We start from the raw sequence: 16,152 nt of genomic DNA, 5'->3' as shown, positions 1-16,152 counted from the left end.
CTATTAGTCCATCTATACTGACCTCCATCAGGTTGCAAATTGAATATAATTTTTTTCTGCATCTAACCCAGCCAATAGTTTTGGCCTAATACCACAGTTTGGCCACTCAGCTCTGCTCGGTTACCATCCATTGTTTTTTTGTGCAAACAACTCCAGAGTTGTGAATTAGTTAACCACCAAAATGAGTGGAAAAAGGCCTGCTGCTGTTGGAAAGGGGAATAGGCGTGTTGGGAAGGGGAAAAAAGTTGTGTCCATGGGGTAGGTGTTAAAGCAACAGTAACATCTGCAGAAGAAAGACCATCTTCCAGCCAAACTAAAATGTCTACTTCTTTTAGCGGACAATGTGATAAGATCCCTTTCTTACGGCCACGCCAATCGCTACAAATTCCAGATGAGGCACAAAAACAGCAGGTGCTTCAACGGATATCAAGTGCTCCTTTAAGTTGGCTCTCCTCCACATCAACTTCAACATCACAAATACTCCAGTCCTCAAAGGTGTCACCCCAATCGCACTTGCTTCCTCACAGATCCCAAATCTCCAGCTGCCCGTCTGAGTATGAGGTAGAACAGATGGTTGAGTCTGCAGAGCTGTTTACTCATACTATAGCCCGGGAATCAGAGGTCGACTCCAGCGCTTCTGTGAATCCAGACGAGGAAATGATCTGCACTGATGCCCAGAATCTTTATGAGTCAGATCCAGGACCAGACGCAGAAGGTTCTGACCATAATGTAGACCCTCATTCCCAAACTGTAACTCCTGTTGTTGGAGACAATGATGAGACTCAAATACCTGATTGGAGAGACAACTTTAGTTTTTTGTCAGGGCAGGAACAGGTTGGCTCTGAGGACGACGGGTGTGATAACGCACAGGGTGATGATGATGAGGTTGGAGATCCCACTTACTGTCAACCCACAGTCAGCCCAGAGATGAGGTCAGCAGAGGAGGTGGAGGAAGATGCTAGTGACAACGAGGTCAGGTTGCGCCTTCCTGGACAGAGACGTAGTACTGGAAGCACGTCAACAACTGCATCCTCAAACACAACTCTGCCTCTCACCACAAGTCGTGGTGGCTCTTCAGGTCGCATGGGTGCTAAGCCTTGCATAGCCTGGGCATTTTTTCAGATTGATAAAGATGACCCAACTCGTGTTATCTGTAACATTTGTCAGCAAAAGCTAAGTAGAGGCCAAAAAATACATAGTTTGAGTACTTCATGCATGAACCGGCACATGGACATGAAGCATAAGTTGCAGTGGGAAGCTCAGTGTGCTACAATGCGGCCTAGCCGGCCGGGCCAACCACCGTCTGCCGTATCTTGTGCATCCGCGGCCTCTTCATCCTCTGTGACTGGGGGGACAGCAGTCACACCTGTTTTGGGGCGCAGACCTGCCACCTCTTTACCCGCAACAGCCAGCGTGATTGGCAGGTCATCATTTTCTTTGGAGGTGGTAACACCAGCTGTTGTTGAGCGCTGTCCGACATCGATAGCACCACCTTTGGATCAAGGCAACCTAACATGTCCACCTGCATCTTCCTCACAGACCGGCAGTTTGCCGGGGACACCCTTATCAACCCCGTCTAAGCACAATAGCCAGCCCTCGGTCCCACAGATGTGGACAAGTAAAAGACCATTTCCTCCTAGCCATGAGAAAGCTAAGAGGTTGAATTTCACCATCTGCAAGCTCTTGGCTACAGAAATGCTGCCTTTCCGCCTGGTGGACACAGAGGATTTTCGAGACCTTATGTCCGTCGCAGTGCCCCAGTACCAGATGCCCAGTCGGCACTACTTCTCAAAGAAAGGTGTGCCTGCGCTCCACCAGCATGTCGCACACAACATCACCGCTTCTTTGAGAAACTCTGTGTGTGACAGGGTGCATTTCACCACAGACACTTGGACGAGTAGGCATGGACAGGGGCGTTACATGTCGCTGACTGGGCACTGGGTAACTATGGTGACAGCAGGACAAGGCGCTGCTGTCCAAGTCTTGCCGTCCCCACGAGTTGTGCGTCAATCCTCTTTATGTCAAAGTTCCTCCACTGCTTCTGCCTCCTCAACCTCCTCTCGGTCTTCCACCTGCACCCAAAGTCTGTCTGGTCATGCCACAAGCTTTCTAACTGCGCAGAAAGGATCCTGCACAACTCCTTACTATGTTGGCAGTAGGGCTCAACGTCATCAGGCGGTTTTTACTTTGAAATGTCTGGGAAATGTGAGTCACACAGCTGAGGAGTTGTGGTCAGCTCTGGAGAACCAATTTCATGAATGGTTGTCTCCACTGGACCTGAAACCAGGGAAGGCCATGTGCGACAATGCTGCAAACCTGGGTGCGGCCCTTCGCCGGGGCAATGTCACACACGTGCCTTGTATGGCTCACGTGTTGAACCTGGTTGTCCAGCAATTTTTAGCCCACTATCCCAGACTAGATGGCCTTCTGCAGAGGGCACGGTTGCTGTGTGCTCACTTCCGCCGTTCGCATCCCGCAGCTCAGCGACTTACATCTCTACAGAAGTCGTTGGGCCTGCCACTTCACCGGCTAAAATGCGATGTGCCTACCCGGTGGAATTCAACTCTGCACATGTTGCAGCGACTGTGGCAGCACCGACAAGCCCTGGTGCAATACGTTCTGACGTATAGCCTGGGCCAACGAGATCCAGAGGTGGGGCAAATCACGCTGGAGGAGTGGTCTCAGATCAGGGACCTATGCACCCTTCTGCACAGTTTTGAAATGGCGACGAAGATGTTTAGTGCTGACGATGCCATTATCAGCATGACTATTCCGGTGATTTACATGCTGGAGCACATGTTAAACAGAATTCGGAGTCAGGTGGTGGCACAAGAGGAGGTGGAGGAAGTAGAGGAGGAGGAGTTGTATGCGGAAGGGCTAACATCTGCAAGGTCCAGACGGTCGGCAGCACCAAGGCGGCAGGCATGTGAGGGTGGGGGAGATGGTTTTACCAGGGCGCATGTTAGCAGCCAAACTAGTGAGGAAGGTGCAGGAGCCCAGGAAGAAGTGGAGGACGAACTGATGGAAGACTCATCAGATGAGGGAGACCTTGATCACATTTCTGTTGTGCGAGGTTGGGGGGAGAGGACAGAGGAAGGAAGCATGATTGTTACCTCGCCACCAACACAACAGGGACTTGGTGCTCCTGGATGCGCAACACACATGAGTGCCTTCTTGCTGCACTACCTGCAACATGACCCTCGAATTGTGAGAATTAGAAATAATCCTGACTACTGGGTTGCCACACTGTTAGATCCCCGGTACAAAAGTAAATTTGCAGAAATTATTCCTGCCATAGAAAGGGATGCACGCATGCAGGAGTATCAGCAGAGACTGTTGCAGAATCTTACATGTGCTTTTCCACAAAACACCAGTGGTGCACGTAGTGAATCTCACAGCTCCAACTTGCCAACCGTGGGACCGTCAAGTGTTCAGCACTCAAACCGTAACAGAACCACAGTATCTGCTGGTAACATCAATTTTGCGGAATCATTTCACCACTTTTTTAGCCCATCCTTTGCAAGGCCACAGGAGACAAGAAGTCTGACACATAGTCAACGCCTAGAGACGATGGTACAGGAGTATCTCCAAGTAAACATTGAAGCCATGACTGTGTCACTGGACCCTTGCTCTTTTTGGGCTACCAATCTGGATAAATGGCCGGAGCTAGCCACTTACGCCTTGGAGATCTTGTCATGCCCCGCAGCCAGCGTTCTGTCTGAACGTGTGTTCAGCGCTGCTGGTGGTGTGCTGACAGATAAGCGCACGCGGCTCTCCACTGATAATGTAGACAGACTCATGTTCATAAAGATGAACAAATCATGGATCCGAAACGACTTTTCTACCCCTGTGTCATCCTGGGGAGAGTAAAAGCTTGATGATTGGTTAAAATCACCCTACCAACCGTTTTAAGCTTTCAAATTACTAATCATGTTTATCTGTATCTTGGCTGGAAAATAATTTGGGCTTTGTAGCAGTGTGCAGCACTGATTCTATTAGGCCATCTATAATAAGCTCCACCAGATTTAAAATTACTAATCATGTTTATCTGTATCTTTACTGGAAAATAATTTGGGCTTTGCAGCAGTGTGCAGCACTGATCCTATTAGGCCATCTATACTAAGCTCCACCAGATTTAAAATTAATAATAATTTTTAGCTGCATCTAGGCCGGAAAATAATTTTGGGACTCCGAGATGCGCAAGACACATAAGTGCCTTCTTGCTGCACTACCTGCAACATGACCCTCATATTGTCAGAATTCGAAGTAATCATGACTACTGGGTTGCCACACTCTTAGATCCCCCAAACTTTTCGATCAACCTTTTCATTTTAATAAAGACCAAAAAAATGGTCATTTTTGAAATTATAAGCATTAGCAGGTTATTAGAAACTGAAATCAAACAGTTTTCAACTCAAAACTTTATTCTAGGTGATGTTACATTTTCACATAGGACCCCTTGTTCGAAAGGAGCTTCTGAACTCTCTCGTCCATTGAATTTGTCAGGTTTTGGATGGTTTCTGCTTCAATTGTTTTGCATGAGGACAGAATACCCTCCCAGAGCTGTTGCTTAGATGTGAACTGCCTCCCGCCATCATATACACTCCTTTTGATGATGCTCCAGAGGTTCTGAATGAGGTAGAGGTCAGGGGAGCATGGGGGTCACACCATAAGTTTGTCCCCTTTTATGCCCATATCAGCCAGAGATGCAGATGTTTTATGTGCAGCATGAGATGGTGCATTATCATGCAAAAAAATGATCTTGCTGTGAAATACACGGTTCTTCTTCTTGAACCATGGCAGGAAGTGCTGTTTGAGAAAATCCACATACATTATGGAGTTCATCTTTAGCACCTTCAGGGATCCTAAAGGGGCCGACAATCTCTCTCCCCATGATTCCAGCCCAAAACATTACTCCACCTCCTCCTTGTTGGCGCTGTAGCCGTGTTTGCGTGGGGTGTCCATCAACCAGCCATCCTCCACTCCATCCATCTGGACCATCGAGCGCTGCACGGCACTCATCCGTGAACAAAACAGTTTTGAAATCAGTCTTCATGTAATGTTTGGCCCACTGGAGCCGTTTCTGCTTGTGTGAAGTGGATAGAGGAGGTCGACAGGATGGCATATGCACAGCTGCAAACCTCTGAAGGACCCTGCATCTTGTTGTTCGGGGGACGTTGGAGGCACCAGCAGCTTCAAAAACTTGTCTGCTGCTATGACAAGGCTTTTTTGCCGCTGCTCTTTTAACCTGACGTAATTGCCTGTAGGAAAGAGTCCTCAATTTGCCCTTATCAGCACGCACACGTGTGTACTGTGAATCAGCTACATACTTCTTGATTGCCAAGACACTTCATCCTGATCATCGCACAATGTTGATTGTAGTTATGCCTTGACCTAAACACTCCACAATTTGTTGCTTCTCAGCAGCCGACACATCCTTTTTCTTTCCCATTTTGGCAGAAAATGTAGGCTGCTTAATAATGTGAGACAGCCTTCTTAAGTAGTCTTGCCTTTCATTGGACACACCTGCCAAACTAATTAGCACAGGTGTCTGCAATTGCTTACAGTGATATAAAGAGCCCTGACACACATCACCATCAATGAGTTTAACTGACAAACAAACAAATTCTTCCCTTATCACTCCTAAACACTTTTTGCATAATAATTTGGAACACAGTGTACATGTGCTTTTCCACAAAACACCAGTGGTTCACGTAGTGAATCTTACAGTTCTAACTTGCCAACCGTGGTCTGTATGGAGTTGTTCAATAAAGGGCCCAAAATTAAGATAACATAGATGGGAGAGGTCTCTATGAATAGGAATTCCTAAGTATTTGATACCCTGTGAGGGCCAGGCAAAGGGAAAGTTGGACTGGATGGAATCCTATATGGATTTGGGGAGGGAGACATCGAGGGCCTCAGACTTCGCTGCATTGATTTTAAAATTTGACCATGTAACAAAGTGATCTATTTCAGTCATAACAGCATGGATGGATATATGTGATTGAGTGATATATACTAGGACAACATCAGCAAATAGAGAGCACTTGTACTCGGTGCCTCCCACCTCAATCCACCTAATATTGGGGTTATGGCGAATTGATGAGAGCAGGTGCTCCGTCACTAGGATGTATAAGAGAGGGGACAGAGGACATCCCTCCCTTGTCCCATTGGTGATTGTGAAAGGTGATGAAAATGTTCTGATGCACCCCCTGGGCCTTGGGACATCCGGAGCCGGACCCTTTTTGGTGGATGCTGGTGGTTGTAGTCTTCGTGGCGGCGACCCGGTTCCGTGGCTCAGGGTGGTCAAACCAGTGGCGGAACTATTTATGTGGTTTTGATGTTTAAATGTCCGACTACGCCACCCGTGGATTGCGGTCAGAGTGAATCGCCGCTGCAGGGCAGACCGCTGAGGCTGGTGTTGTGGGTGCAGCAGAGCGTAGCATAACTCCCCACGGGAGGAGTATAGCCTCAGGGCAGTGTATGCGGAGGATGGGGGTGATGGTGCAGGGCAGCAGCAGTAACGACACGGAGACAGTGATGCAGTCCAGGGCCTTTACTCACAGTTCTTATTATCCAGACCACGTCTGCAGGTAACGGCTGCCCACGTCGTACTGTGCTCACCAGGTGAGGGGCTCAGACAACTCCCAGATAACTTTGGAGCGCTTCACAGGACCCCCTTTGTGTGTCCTTTGTCTGGCCTTTCTTACCAACCCTTCTGTCCGGCTGCCTCGGGCCTCCTCTTGGTAACCTTGGCGCCAGTTTCCCTGACCCTATGTGGTGCCTTCCTAGCGGGTGTAGCGAGGGGCTGCGCCACATAAAATGTCACAGCCTCCGGTTTCTAGCTGAGGGTCGTTTCCTGCCTCCACTAGTTTCGGGGACCGGTCTCCCCCTTTGGCCTGACCCCTCCACGCAGGTGGATTCGGGCGTGCGGTGGCGACTCGCCCGTCCGCACCCCTGGCATCCCTTCATTCCTCGTTCCTGGAGCCTTCTCCGCTCCTCTTCCTTCCTTCTCCCTCTTCCAGGCCTGGGCCTCTGTTACTAGGCCCGCCTCCGGAGCAGAGCTCATGCAGAGCCCCTGCTCCCTGCCACTTCTGCTCAGACTTCTCTGCACTGAACTAAGATGGTGCCCACCTTTTATACTCCCTTCTCAATGCACCCAGGAACTGCTTCCTCCCTGCTCCTGCACTACAGGGTTCCCCTTCCTCAGTGTTCCCTCCCTTCACTCCAGCCAGGGACAGGGACTGTCGTGCCCTTCTCAGAGGCATATTGGTCGCCCTGCCCCACGGCAATGTGGTGTAATGCATGCAGGTGTCGGGTCCTGATCCACACTCCATCCTTACCTGAGAGTGAAATATCACACCTCTGGGTGAGTGTAATACTATTGTAGGAACTCGAGGATTCTGATAGCGTGGGGCAATGAACAAGCAGAGACGGGTTTCTTTAGTGCAAATAGTGTATTTGTGCAACAGCAATAACACCCAAAAACAATATGCAGATAACCCGTAGTGACATACAATGAAATAAGTCCAGCAATATTAAGTCTTTGAAACCTATATAGCAAAGTCGGCAATGTTCTTACGACGGAGTCCTCACACAAATGTGATCAAAAGGAAAGTCTGACACACTGGTGACGTGGCTTGATTCAAACACTGCGGGTGTAGTAAAGTCAGATCCAGGTATGCAGTAGCCACAGGGAAGTCCAAGAACAAGTTCACAAGTTAATCCTAGATGTGGCGTAGATTCAGGGAAGTCCAGAAACAAGTTCACATTTAAGTAATATTCCAGTAAATAGTTCCAGCAGCCCTCACCGGAGGGAGTGAACGAAGGGTTAAACAACAACACAGTTCAGAAACAGTTCTTACCGGGTAGAGTGAGCCAAGGGTTAAATTCCAAAGTCAACAGGTTAATGATAACACAGTGAGTGTAGCTTAGCTTACATAGGCAGAGAATGTCCAGAGCCAAGGGCTGCTGCTGAGAAACACCTGAAGATTAACCTGGTAAATACACAAGAGATCTGGGAGATAATAGTAAGGCAGCTGGACTGAAGGGAAACGGAAGCAGAATACTCCAGCAAGGAAGCCAGCACCTGAGCTGGGTTTTAAACAAACGAACAGGAAGTAGGGCATACAAAAACAGCAAACTCCATCTTAACAAAGGGCAAAATCATTCACAAGGTTACCTAGAAAACCCGGAATACTGACATTACTCCCCCCCTAAAGACGGCCTCCGGACGGTCCAGGACCAGGCTTGTCCGGGTATCTCTGATGAAACTGAGCGACCTTCAGGGGAGCATTGATGTTACTTACTGGTTCCCAAGAATTGTTTTCGGGAGAGTAACCTTGCCATCTAACTAGATACTGAAGCCGGTTCCTATGAAGTCTCGAATCAACAATATCCTGTACCACAAATTGCTCTTCGCCATCAACCAACACTGGTGGAGGGGGAGATACGATACGTCTCTGAAACGTGTTAGGAGAGACCGGTTTTAATAAAGAAACATGAAATACTGGGTGTACCTTTAAAGTCCGTGGTAGCTTCAGCCGACAGGCAACAGAGCTCACAATCCCAGTGATTTTGAATGGACCGATGAATTTCTGCCCCAGTTTCTGCGAAGGAACACCCAATCTTAGATTCTTGGTAGACAACCAAACCGCGTCTCCTACCTTATACATAGGTGCCGGTTTCCGGAACCTATCGGCCGACTTCTTGGAACGCTCCTGTGCTACGGTCAGGGTGTCCTTTAAAACTTCCAGATTACGTTGCAACACCGCCACTCTATCTTCAACCGCCGGTACCGAAATAGCAACCGGAGACCTAGGCAAAATATTTGGATGATATCCCAGATTGGCAAAAAAAGGCGTTACCTTCGTAGAACTGCTCTGAGAGTTATTGTACGAAAAATCCGCTAAAGGAAGTAGCTTCAGCCAATCGTCCTGCAAATGACTGACGTAACAGCGTAGATATTGCTCCAAGGTTTGATTTGTCCGTTCGGTCTGCCTGTTGGTCTGAGGATGGTATGCAGAAGACAAGCAAACATTAATGTGGAGTGCAGAACAAAATCCTTTCCAAAATCTAGAGGTAAATTGTATTCCCCGGTCAGAAATGATCTCATCTGGTACCCCATGCAGCCGGAAAACGTTCTGGATAACCAGATCCACTGTCTCTGTAGCAGAGGGAAGACCGGAACATGGAATGAAATGAGCAGCCTTCGTTAAACGATCTACTACCACCAAAATAGTATTTTTACCGCCAGAGGTGGGTAACTCCACAATAAAGTCCATCGAAATAGACCCCCAAGGGCGAGACGGTACAGGTAGCGGTTTAAGAAGACCAGTAGGTGAAACGCGAGGAACTTTGTACCGGGCACAAACCTCACAAGAGCGGACATAGTCATTCACATCTTTCAAACAGGTAGGCCACCAAAAAAAACGACTTAAAAATTCCTGCGTCTTCTGTACCCCCCTATGACCAGCAAATACAGAGTCGTGGACCAATTTGAGAATTCGAAGTCTCACAGCCTCTGGGACATAAATACATCGATCTCTAAGCCACACACCATTCCGAAGGACAAGATTCACGTTGTCAGGTGGAGCAGCAAGAAATACGTCACCGTCATAGGCCAGCTTGATCTCCTGCCACAAGTCCCGGTCCTGGAGCACTCCTACGAAATTGGCATCAGACAAGATGGTCTTAGAAGGGGTCCCAGGCACGGAGTCCACCGTATGGATTCGGGATAATGCGTCAGCTTTCCCATTACGTGAACCTGGGCGGTACGAAATAATAAAATTAAACTGGTTCAAGAACAAACTCCACCTAGCTTGTCGAGGAGAAAGACACCTGGCAGACTTAAGGAACTCCAAATTACGATGATCCGTGAGTACCACTACCTGTTGAGTTGCTCCTTGCAAATGGTGTCTCCATTCCTTAAAGGCGGAAATAATTGCCAAAAGTTCCTTATCTGCAATATCATAGTTCAGTTCAGCAGAAGATAACCTACGAGAAAAGAAGGCACACGGGTGCAGCAAACCTTTGTCTCCGGTACGTTGTGAGAGGATAGCTCCCAATGCACAGTCAGAGGCGTCCACCTCCACGATGAAAGGCAGTGCAGGATCCGGATGCATCAATATCGGAGCCGTGGTAAAACAAACCTTGAGGCGATCAAAGGCTCCCTGAGCTTGCGAAGACCATACAAACTTCTTCTCCTTCTTGGTGAGAAGAGTGATGGGACGGACAACTTCTGAAAAATTTCGGATGAAACGTCTATAAAAGTTAGCGAAACCAATGAATCGTTGTACCTCTTTAACGTTTCCTGGTACCGGCCAGTCTAAGATTGCCTGGATCTTGCTGGACTCCATATTCAATCCCTGAGGAGAAATAATATAGCCTAAAAATTGGATTTCGGAGCAATGAAATTCACACTTTTCGAGTTTGATGTACAAATGATTATCTCTCAAACGTCTAAGCACGGTCTTAACATGTTCCCGATGTTCCTGTAAAGAATCAGAGAAGATCAAAATGTCATCCAGGTAAATTACTACATATTGGTCCAATAAATCCCTGAAAATATCATTGGCTAAATGTTGAAAAGCAGCAGGAGCGTTACAGAGTCCGAATGGCATCACCAAATATTCATAATGTCCATACCGGCATCTAAAAGCTGTTTTCCATTCGTCTCCGGGACGTATACGGAGTAAATTATATGCCCCGCGAAGATCTAGTTTGGTAAATACTTTGGCCTGGCGAACTCTTTCCAACAATTCCGGAATTAGCGGCAACGGATACCTGTTACGAATGGTTACCTTATTTAACTCCCGGTAGTCAATGCAGGGTCTTAGAGTCCCATCCTTCTTCTTTACAAAGAATATAGGGGCTCCCGCTGGTGAAGAAGATGGTCGGATAAACCCCTTGGCTAAATTCTCATCTATATATTCTCGTAATGATTTTAATTCCGGAGCCGCCAGCGGGTAAACATGGCCGAAAGGAATCGCTGCCCCAGGAAGCAATTCTATGGGGCAATCATACGGTCTATGTGGGGGAAGTTGATCTGCCTTCCTCTTGTCACAAACGTCCGAGAATTCCTGGTAAACCAGAGGGAGAGTGGGTACCTGTATTGCCTCTTCCAAGTTCTGGGTGACTGGAACCACTACCGTTGGACTGATGGTAGGACTACACTTCGGAAGGAAGGATATCTCCTTGGTTTCCCAATTGATGTTTGGATTTTGTGACCGTAACCAGGGAATTCCTAAAATTACAGGAAAATGAGGAGAAGATATTAACATGAATGAAAGTGTTTCTTGATGGTCTGGTTCCATCTTACACTCCAGAAGCACTGTCTCCCGATCTACTGGTCCAGAAACTAATGGGGAACCATCCACCGTTTCCATAGTGACTGATGAAGCTCTTAGCTGTGTCTTTATACCATGTTTCCTGGCAAAAGAAGAATCCATGAAATTCCCACCTGCTCCAGAGTCTATCATGGCAGAAATTGGTATCCACTGTCCCTCCCACTGAATCTGAATAGGAAGAGAACAATGTGAATATTTCTCCCCTTGGTCTTTAGGGGAAGTCGGCATCAATATAGGGGGAAAAACAGCATCTAGATGTAGACTGGTCTCTGAAACTTCAGACTCAGCGTCAGTGTTGTCATAATCCCCTACTACCGCCAACACCTTGTTGGGTCGCCTGGGACATTTAGGACAATTGATAAGGAAATGGTCTGATTGACCACAATAAAAACATAAGCGCTCACGGAGACGGTATTCGCGGCGTTCATTACTCTCACGTTTTTGTAGCGAGTCCACCTGCATAGGCACCTCCTCGGCCTCCCGCGAGTTTTTGCCTGTGGTTTCCCTAGACGGAAGGGAGAAATTAGTGATGCGATTTACAGCTGCCCATTTTTCTTGTCTGCGTTCAGTTAGACGGATATCAATACGTACACAGTGTTGTAAAAACAACTCAAACTCCTGTGGAGACTCTGAACGAGCTAGCTCATCCTTGATTGCACTGGACAAACCCTTTCTAAAGATTGGCAATAAAGCATTGTTATCCCAGTTGGTGTCCACCACTAACCTTTTAAATTCAGTAACATATTCTATGACTGAACGTTTCCCCTGGCATAAGGAAAGCAAGGCAGATTCAGCGGTAGCACGGCGATTGGGATCGTTGAACATTTGTGCCATGGCTGTCAGAAAATCATCCAAATTATTTAGATGGGTGTCGTGACTTTCAACCATAGGATTTGCCCAAGCCAGTGCCCGTGATGTCAACAACATAATAATACATAGAACCTTAGATCTATCAGACCGGTAATAAGAGGCATGTACATCAAAGAATAATATACATTGGTTAACAAACCCACGGAATTGACTTTGGTCACCATTAAACCGGAATGGAGGCATTTTGGGCATACTAGTGGATGATGTGGGCTCAGTAGGTAAGGCCTCCCGGACTTCTAATTTAGTACGTAGATCTTGGAGAGCCTGACCAAACACCTGTGCGTTGTGGTCAACCCGGGATTCCATGTCTCTAATCTTAATGTGTATAGTCTCTATCTCCTGCTGCAAGGAATTAATTATGGTGAACAGTTTGTCTGCCCGTGTCTCCGTCATTGCCCCAGCAGAATCCTCTTTTGGCTGGAGTATCCTGTAATACTATTGTAGGAACTCGAGGATTCTGATAGCGTGGGGCAATGAACAAGCAGAGACGGGTTTCTTTAGTGCAAATAGTGTATTTGTGCAACAGCAATAACACCCAAAAACAATATGCAGATAACCCGTAGTGACATACAATGAAATAAGTCCAGCAATATTAAGTCTTTGAAACCTATATAGCAAAGTCGGCAATGTTCTTACGACGGTGTCCTCACACAAATGTGATCAAAAGGAAAGTCTGACACACTGGTGACGTGGCTTGATTCAAACACTGCGGGTGTAGTAAAGTCAGATCCAGGTATGCAGTAGCCACAGGGAAGTCCAAGAACAAGTTCACAAGTTAATCCTAGATGTGGCGTAGATTCAGGGAAGTCCAGAAACAAGTTCACATTTAAGTAATATTCCAGTAAATAGTTCCAGCAGCCCTCACCGGAGGGAGTGAACGAAGGGTTAAACAACAACACAGTTCAGAAACAGTTCTTACCGGGTAGAGTGAGCCAAGGGTTAAATTCCGAAGTCAACAGGTTAATGATAACACAGTGAGTGTAGCTTAGCTTACATAGGCAGAGAATGTCCAGAGCCACCCAAGGGCTGCTGCTGAGAAACACCTGAAGATTAACCTGGTAAATACACAAGAGATCTGGTAGATAATAGTAAGGCAGCTGGACTGAAGGGAAACGGAAGCAGAATACTCCAGCAAGGAAGCCAGCACCTGAGCTGGGTTTTAAACAAACAAACAGGAAGTAGGGCATACAAAAACAGCAAACTCCATCTTAACAAAGGGCAAAATCATTCACAAGGTTACCTAGAAAACCCGGAATACTGACAGTGAGGTGCAATACCTCTGTAGTAACCGAGCCCTCAGGGTGCTACAGTTCCATTTATCTTCAGCCTAGGTGACGTATTGTGATACTGGGCCGTGATTTTGGCTATAAAAGGGTCCCCTAGACCCCTACCCCAAGCTTTTTAAGAGAATCATATATGGCGTGCCAGGAGACTCTATGGAATGCTTTCTCAGCATCCAACGAGAGTATCTAATTACAAATTTTTAACTGCATCTAGCCCAGGAAATACTTTGTGCCTAGTAGCAGTGTCTGCTAGTCAGCGGATTATCCCGGCTGTTAAGCAAGCTACACCACCTGTAGTTTGGACACTTAATTTTTTCAAAGGAAATGCTTGGGTACCACAGGATACTCAGTGAAGAGCATCAGGAGGCACCCCAAGGCATAGGGGCTGGGACTGGCAGTAGGATGCCTTGCGGTGGACAGCCGAGCTCGATCCTTATAAAAGCTTTTTAACTGCAGCAGCTTTAGTGGACGCTACTGGAGCTGGAATTACGCGGCTGCTGGCATGAGATTTGCCCTCCAATAGATCCTTGTAAATGGATTTAAAGTGTATTCATTCAAATTAGAGAGACAATTTAAATTAAAAAGCTTAGAGCTGCCTCCACCACAGGGGGGCTCGCTCGACCCACCAGCGGACAGGCACCAGTATTGGGAGAGGGGGGCTGGCCGTCAGGGTTCACCGCGGCTCTGGCACAAACCCGGCGACACGGAGGTGGCACGGGCAGGAGCGGACTGAACGTGTCGGCTTCTCACTTTTTGGATTTTAGAAGGGCATGACATGCCTATATCTGTGTCTCCCCCTCCTTTTACTCCTCCACCTCTTTTCTTTTCGCATGACTATATGTACTTGTCACTTTTCCATGTGTTAATTGTGTCTTCTGAGCAGTTTGTCAGCTTTTGGACACCTTTGAAGGTGTTTTCTATGTGTTTCTATGTGTTTTTGTTTGCCTGCCATTGGTTTTAACGGTGTTCGAAGGTGTTCGACGAACAGTTCGACGAACAGTTCGGCGAACACACGGGTGTTCGACGAACCGAACCGAACTCGAACACTACGGGGGTGGCTCAACACTAATCACAACCCTAACCCCAACCCCAGCCCTAACCCTAGCCCAACCCTAACCCTATCCCAACCCTAACCCTAGCACAACCCTAACCCGAGAGTTTATTTTTTACGCCGTTCCTCATGCGGTATAAGTGATTAGACGACTTTATTCTTCGGGTCGGTGCGATTACAGCAATACCAGAATCATATGGGGTTTTTATGATTGACAGATGTCACACACTAAAAGACGCATTTTTTGTAAAATCTAGTTTTTGCATCGCCATATTTTGAGAGCTATAATTTTTCCATATTTTGGCAGACAGAATCATGTGATGGCTTGTTTTTTGCGGGATGAGTTGACGTTTTTATTGATGCCATTTTCAGGCACGTGACATTATTTGATCGCTTTCTATTCCGATTTTTGGGAGGAAGAATAAACAAAAACCAACAATTCAGGAATTGTTTTTTTTTATTATTATTCTGTTCCGCGTGTGGTAAAATTGATAAGGTAGCTTTATTCTTTGGGTCAGTACATTTACAGCGGTACCACATTTATATCGTTTTTCTATGTTTTGCATTTTTACATAATAAAAGCAATTTTATAAAAAAAAATATTTTTTAGCATCCCTTTATTCTGAAAGCTATAACTTTTTTATTTTTCGGCTGATGGAGCTGTATGGCAGCTTGTTTTTTGCGGGACAAGATGACGTTTTCAGCAGTACCATATTTATTTATATTTGTCTTTTTGATCGCGTGTTATTCCATTTTATGTTTGGCATTATGGTGATAAAGCATTGTTTTTTGCTTAGCTTTTTATTTATTTTTTTTACTGTGTTCACTGAAGGGGTTAACTAGTGGGACATTTTTATAGGTCAGGTCGTTCCGGACGCGGCGATACCAAATATGTGTACTTTTATTGTTTTTTTTTTCATAATATTTATTGATGGGTACATTATATTTTTATTTTTGGTGGATTATTTTTTTTATTTTTTTTTAAATATTTTTACAATTTTTTTTTTTTTTTTCACTTTCTGCCAGTTTTTTTTTACTTTTTTACTTTGTCCTACTATGGGACTTTCACTTTTTTTACTCTGATCGCCTGCATGGCACTGGAATGGAGCACCATCCCAGTGCCATGCAGGCTGTCAGCGCTGGAAAGGGAGAAGATAGTTTGGAAATGCTCTGCGCATGTCCAAAAAATCTTCCTGCTGTCTGGTGACCCGAATGTTGTCATGACGACATCAGGTCGTCATGGCAACATCCTGGAAGCCGCGGCAGACAGCGCTGGAGGCCGGAAGAGGAGGTGAGTATACGATCACCTCCCCTTAGCCACCGCAATGCTGCAATCGACTTCGATCGCAGCATTGCGGGGGTTAATGTGCGGGACCGCTCCCTGCACATAGTACCGGGTGTCAGCTGTGACAATCAGCTGACACCCGGCGGCGATCACGCCCGCACCGCTCGTGTGCAGGCAAAATCGCCAGGGCGTATTAATACGTATCTGGTCCATAAAGCCCAGGGCACAGATACGTATTAATACGCCTTATGTCGTAAAGGGGATATATATAAATATATATATGTATATATTTATATTCATATAGTTAAAAATTAA

Source organism: Phyllobates terribilis, unplaced genomic scaffold (genome assembly GCF_046119375.1).
Source record: "Phyllobates terribilis strain yellow unplaced genomic scaffold, ASM4611937v1 Scaffold_2__4_contigs__length_985480577, whole genome shotgun sequence".
NCBI lineage: Eukaryota > Metazoa > Chordata > Amphibia > Anura > Dendrobatidae > Phyllobates > Phyllobates terribilis.
Note: the sequence above shows the minus strand (reverse complement) of the source record.